Below are 7,241 nucleotides of genomic sequence, written 5' to 3'. Positions count from 1 at the left end.
GGGCCAGTGCTCATCGTGAGTGTTGGTCCAACCTGTCAGCCGCCGGTGGCCACTAGGGGCAACTCTGGAATGGCCTATCGGAAGTTTGGACAATCCGGTGTGCCCTGAGAACGAGATATGTGCAGCTCCTATCAGGATTTGTCGGCACATTCGGGAGGCTTTGCTGGTCTAGTTTTACCATTGTCGAAATGTCTTGCGAACCGGGATTCCGAGACTGATCGGGTCTTCCCGGGAGAAGGTATATCCTTCGTTGACTGTGAGAGCTTATGATGGGCTAAGTTGGGACACCCCTGTAGGGTATTATCTTTCGAAATCCGTGCCCGCGGTTATGAGGCAGATGGGAATTTATTAATGTCTGGTTATAGAGAACTTGACACTTGACTTCATTAAAATGCATCAATCGTGTGTGTAGCCGTGATGGTCTCTTCTCGGTGGAGTCCGGGAAGTGAACACGGTTTGGGTTATGTATGTACGTAAGTAGTTTCAGGATCACTTCTTGATCGCTTCTAGCTTCTTGACCGTTGCGTTGCTTCTCTTCTTGCTCTCACTTGCGTATGTTAGCCACCATATATGCTTAGTGCTTGCTGCAGCTCCACCATATTACCCCTTTCCTACCTACAAGCTTAAATAGTCTTGATCTCGCAGGTGTGAGATTGCTGAGTCCCCGTGGCTCACAGATTCTACCAAAACAGATGCAGGTGCCGAGGATGCCAGCGCAAGTGGCGCAATCGAGCTCAAGTGGGAGTTTGACGAGGACCTTGGTCGTTACAATGTTTCGTTTCCAGATGATCAGTAGCGGAGCCCTGTCGGGACGATCGGGGATCTAGCATTTGGGGTTGTCTTCTTTTCATTTGGATTTGACCGTAGTCGGTCTATGAGTGTATTTTGAATGATGTATGGATTAAATTATGTATTGTGTGAAGTGGCGATTGTAAGCCAACTCTCTTTATTCCATTCTTGTTCATTACATGGGATTGTGTGAAGATGACCCTTCTTGCGACAAAACCACCATGCGGTTATGCCTCTAAGTCGTGCTTCGACACGTGGGAGATATAGCCGCATCGTGGGCGTTACAAGTTGGTAATCAGAGCCATCCCCGACTTAGGAGCCCCCTGCTTGATTGTTTGCTGGCGTTGTTGAGTCTAGAACAAAATGTTTTGAGTCTTAGGATTATATATATCGAAGAGTAGGATTCTTTTTACTCCTCAGTCCCTTCGTCGCTCTGGTGAGGTCTCCTGACGTAGAAGTTTTGACTCTCCTCTCCTCAGATTTCACTAAAAAAAATTAGGATCACGCGGGTATCTTGGAATCGTTCCGATGGTTTTGTGACGAGAACATTGTTCTTGGTGCCTCCTGACATTTAGGGGTTGTGGCAGTGTCCCGGGGAGTTGAGCTCCGAGGTGTTGTCGTCACAATTTTATCGTTGCAGTTCTAGAATACCTGAGTTTTGCCGACATAGAAAATCTCTTTTATGCAGTTGTTAGTGAGATAACCTCGACGTCACCCAGTACTGGGGAGTTCGGGAGTATTGCCATGACTCGTATAATGGATGCTTTTCGAAGGTTCAGGTACACGATTTCCGAAGGTTTCTTTGTTATGTGTTGACGGATGGATACGGCTGGATGTAGGGATTGTTAGTTTGGGTGAGATATATTGCTTCCCCTGTATCCCTAACACCTGATTGCATAACCAGAAAGTTTCAGGAGTTTATAGGTGGGATTCAAGTAGCTCTAGCACTTCTTCCCGCAGATATTTGGTTTGTGATTGGGTAATCCTTACCACTTATTTGTTCCAGTTGTACCTTGTTTATTTCATTCATCAACCCCTTATCAAGTGGCTTCTCACCTTAATGGACGTGATGTTTACTTTGGAATTCATTCATTCATCCTTGTTCGAATGTTAATTGTGAAGACTATATGTTGCAATTGCTATCCGTTGATTCAACTTGTCTATCTGTCTATCAAGATGCTAACGGATGTCACCCTCTTCAGGATGGCTCCGCCAACGCGTCAGAATCCGGAACGCAATGATGGGAGTCAGGCGAACCCTCCACCTCCACCTCCGCCTCCGGAGGCATGGCAAACTTTGATGGCAACCACAAACGCCAACGCTCAGTTGTTGATTCAGCTAATGCAAGAGCGCAACCAAGGCCAAGGCAACCAAGGGAATCAAGGTCAAGGGCAGTTCAATCATCAGCCTCAGTTTCCTACCCTCAACCAGTTCCTTGCAAATCAGCCAAAGTCTTTCAGCTACTGTGCCGAGGCCACAGACGCCGACGATTGGCTCGTGGATATCAACAAGCATTTCGAATGCAGCAATGTCAGGCCTGAGGACTACGTCAAGTTCGCTTCTTTTCAGCTCAAGGACCAAGCAGCTGATTGGTTCCAGCAATACAAGGATTCCAGAGGAGGTCGAGTGATTACTTGGACTGATTTCTGTTGGGACTTTAAAGCTCACCACATTCCTACCAGTGTTGTTGAGAGCAAGCGTGAGGAGTTCCGCAATCTCAAGCAAGGCAACATGTCAGTGTACGAATACAACAAGCAATTTCAAAAACTTGCTCGCTTCGCTAAACAAGACATTCCTGATGAAAAGAGTATGATCTATCAATTCAGAGGTGGCCTTAGAGAGGATCTGCAGTTAGCTCTCGTTCTTGTTGAGCCTACTCAGTTTGATCAATTCTACAATATGGCCCTCAAGCAAGAAGGTGCTCAGCTCAAGTGTGAGGCTTCTAAGAAGAGAATCAGGGATGCAGTTCAGTCTTCTTCTTCCTCACAAGTGGCAGCTAAGCAGCAAAAGTTCTACCTTCCTCCTCCTCCGTTTCGTCAGCCTTACCAGCAGAAGAACTCAGGTGGTCGTGGATCTTCACACCCACCCAACACAAGCTATCAGAACAAGTCTCAGTCTCAAGCTCCAAGGTCTAATGCTCCTTATCACTGTCCGCTCTCAGAGGTGACTTGCAACAAGTGCCAGCAGAAAGGTCACTACGCGAACAAGTGCTTCAACCAAGGGCGCCTTCCTCCTCCTCCTCCTGTGAGGTCTTCAAGCAATGCAGTGGTCAAGCATAATTCCAAGTTTGCAAAGGTCAACATGATGAATGCAGCTCAGGCAGAGGATTCTTCAGACGTGATCATGGGTAATCTTCCTGTTAATGATATTCCTGCAAAAGTTCTTTTTGACACTGGTGCATCGCTTAGTTTCATCTCAAGACCATTTGCATCTAAGCATGAGTTGTCTTTCCAAGATTTGCCTAGACCGTTAGCAGTTGTCTCTCCGGGTAAATGCATGAACGCAAGCTACATGGTTCCGGATGTTTCTATCAAGATGGGCGACTATAAATTTCTGTCTAAACCAATTGTCCTTGGTGACTCTGATATCGGTCTTATTCTCGGGATGGACTGGCTTTCTCAGCACAAAGCTCAACTTGATTGTGCTGCCAGGGAAATTCAATTGACACACTCTTTTGAGGATGTTATCATCTATGCCGCTCGTGATGAAACCATTCGGTTGTTTTCTCTCAATGAGAAGGGTGAGTTGGATGCTATCTCTCAGATTCCAGTCGTTTGTGAGTACCAAGATGTCTTTCCATAAGAGCTTCCGGGTATGCCTCCTCATCGGCCAGTCGAGTTCGTTATCGATCTTGAGCCTGGCACTGAACCCATTTGCAAGCATCCATACAAGCTTGGACCCAAGGAGCTGAAGGAATTGAAGAAACAGCTCGATGAACAAGAGCGTCTGGGTTTGATCAGACCGAGTTCATCTCCATGGGGTTGTGGAGTTTTTTTTGTCCAGAAGAAGGATGGCACGGACCGACTGTGCGTCGATTACCGTCCATTGAATAAGAAGACAATCAAGAACAAGTATCCACTTTCCAACATCAATGAGCTTTTCGAGCAACTCAAAGGTGCTAAAGTATTCTCCAAGCTTGACCTTCGTATGGGTTATCATCAGATTCGCATTCGTGAACAAGATATTCCCAAGACAGCTTTTAGAACAAGCTATGGTTCTTATGAATATATTGTCATGTCTTTCGGCCTTGTCAATGCTCCTCCAACATTCTCTCGAATGATGAACTTTATCTTCAACCCCTACACCAATGAATTCGTCTTGGTGTATCTCAATGATATTTTGGTCTTCTCCAAGAATAAGCAGGATCATGCCAAACATTTGCGATTGGTGCTCGACCGACAAGCTCAGAGAGCATCAATTCTATGCGAAGTTTTCCAAATGTGAGTTCTGGCTTGATGAAGTTCTTTATCTTGGTCACATCATCTCTGCCAAGGGCATCGCTGTTAATCCCGAGAAGGTGTCTGCAGTTGTGAATTGGGAACCTCCTCAGAATGTCAAGCAACTCCGCAGTTTTCTTGGTCTTGCAAGCTACTGCCGACGATTCGTTGAGAGCTTATCTAAGATTGCAAAGCCTCTTTCCAGCCTCCTCCAGAAGCATGTCAAGTATGTTTGGACGCCTGAATGTGACATTGCTTTCAACACCCTCAAAGAGAAGCTAGTCATATCTCCTGTCTTGACTCCTCCTGATGAATCCAAGCCATTCGAAGTTTTCTGTGATGCTTCTCTTCAAGGTCTTGGTGCTGTGTTAATGCAAGAGAAGAAAGTTGTGGCCTATACCTCTCGCCAGTTGAAGCCCAACGAAAAGAACTACCCCACTCACGATCTTGAGTTGGCGGCAGTTGTCCATGCATTGATAACATGGAGACATCTCTTGTTGGGAAGGAAAGTGGACATTTTCACCGATCACAAGAGTCTCCAGTATATCTTCACTCAACCCAACCTCAACCTCAGACAAACTCGATGGGTCGAACTGATTCAAGAGTACAATCCAAGTATTGAATATACTCCTGGCAAGGCGAATGTGATTGCAGATGCTCTGAGCGGAAAGGCTTATTGCAACAGCTTAATTCTCAAGCCTTTCCAACCGGATCTTTGTGAAGCTTTCCGCAAACTGAATCTTCAAGTTGTTCCTCAAGGCTTTCTTGCCAACCTCATAGTCTCTCCTACTTTGGAAGATCAAATTCGTGAGGCACAACTCCTGGATACCATGGTGAAAAAGGTGAAACATGGTATTGACAAGGGCATTTCCAAATACAAGTGTTATCGCTTGGATGACAAAGATACTCTTTTCTTCGAGGATCGAATTGTGGTTCCCAAAGGCGATCTGAGAAAAGTCATCATGAATTAGGCACACAATTCCCTCCTATCCATTCATCCTGGAAGTACGAAGATGTACCATGACCTCAAGCAGTCGTATTGGTGGACTCGAATGAAGCGAGAGATTGCTTAATTCGTGAACGAATGTGATGTCTGCAGAAGGGTGAAAGCAGAACACCAACGACCAGCTGGTCTCCTCCAACCTCTTGCTATTTCGGAATGGAAGTTTGATCATATCGAGATGGACTTCATGACTGGTTTTCCTAAGTCCAAGCATGGAAATGATGCTATCTTTGTTGTCATTGACAAGCTTACTAAAGTGGCTCATTTTCTTCCTATCAAAGAATCTATCACAGCAGCTCAGCTGGCAAAGCTATACACCTCCAGAATTGTATCCTTGCACAGCATTCCACAATTGATTTCTTCAGACCGTGGAAGCATCTTCACTTCTAAGTTCTGGGACTCCTTTCAGAAGGCCATGGGCACCAACATTCGTTTCAGCACAGCTTTCCATCCTCAAACAAGTGGCCAAGTCGAACGAGTCAATCAAATCCTTGAAGACATGCTCAGGGCTTGTGTCATCTCTTTCGGTATGAAGTGGGAAGATTGTCTTCCATATGCCGAGTTCTCCTACAACAACAGCTTCCAAGCGAGTTCGGGCAAGGCCCCATTCAAAATTCTCTATGGCAGAAAGTGCCGTACTCCTCTCAATTGGTCAGAGACAGGTGAACGCGAACTTCTTGGCAACGACTTGATCATAGAAGCCGAAGAAATGTGCAAAGTCATTCGTGAGAATCTCAAAGCCGCGCAATCGCGCCAGAAGAGTTACTATGATAGCAAGCACCGTGATTTGGCTTTTGAAATCGGAGACCATGTCTACCTCCGCATCTCTCCAATGAAAGGCACTCGTCGCTTCAGTATCAAAGGGAAGCTTGCCCCTAGATATGTGGGTCCTTTCAAGATCATTGGCAAAAGAGGCGATCTCGCCTATCAACTCGAGCTTCCATCCAACTTTGCAAACATGCACGATGTGTTTCATGTGTCACAGCTTCGCAAGTGCTTCAAGACTCCTGAGCGCACTATCAGCTTCGAAGAAATTGACCTCCAAGAAGATCTCTCTTATTATGAGCACCCCGTTGCTATTCTTGAAGAAACCGAACGCAAGACTCGCGACAAGTCAATCAAATTCTTGAAAGTGAAGTGGTCACACCATTCCGACTGAGAAGCCACCTGGGAGCGTGAGGATCACCTTCGTTCCGAATATCCGGAGTTCTTTCAGTCCTAGATCTCGGGACGAGATCCTCTTGTAGTGGTGGAGTGTTGTAACACCCCGGATGTAACTTTCCATTTTTTGTAACTCCAACTCTTGCCATTTTGGCTATGTGCTATGGTATTCCCTCTGTGGTTGGGTTTTGTCTTTCGTTTTGCTTTTGTTCATGTCATTCATCTCATATCATGTCATCATGTGCATCTCATTTGCATACGTCTTCATCTCATGCATCCGAGCTTTTTCCCCGTTGTCCGTTTTGCAATCCGACACTCCCACATGCACCGGCGCACCCCTCTTGTCTCTTTTCGTGTGCGGGAGTTAAACATTCTCGGAATGGGACGAGGCTTGCCAAGTGGCCTTGGTACACCACCGGTAGACCACCTGTCAAGTTTCGTGCCATTTGGAGGTCGTTTGATACTCTAACGGTTAACCGCATAACCGCAAAGGCCTCTTTGGGTTGCATCCCAACACCCCTCCAAAACAGCCCAAAAACCCATCTAAGTCACTTCCATGCTCTCCGTCGTCGGATCACGATCGTGTGGGCGAAAACCTCACTCCATTTGGAGCCTCCTAGCTCCCTCTACCTATAAAAACACATCTCCCGTCCAAATCCGGGCGAAACCCTAGCCACCACTCACCTCGCGCCTCCGGACACATCCGGACGGAGCCGGATGCATCCAACGCCACGCCCCAGCCTCTCGCGGCCCGCCACGTGGCGCGCCGCCTCCTCCCACCGCCGAAGCCCGCCAGGCCCGAGGCGCGCCACCGCGGCCCGCATCGCAGCCCGCACCGCGCCCCGCCGCCC

The sequence above is a fragment of the Triticum aestivum genome, chromosome 3B (assembly GCF_018294505.1).
Source record: "Triticum aestivum cultivar Chinese Spring chromosome 3B, IWGSC CS RefSeq v2.1, whole genome shotgun sequence".
Lineage (NCBI taxonomy): Eukaryota > Viridiplantae > Streptophyta > Magnoliopsida > Poales > Poaceae > Triticum > Triticum aestivum.
This window is presented reverse-complemented; position numbering follows the sequence as displayed.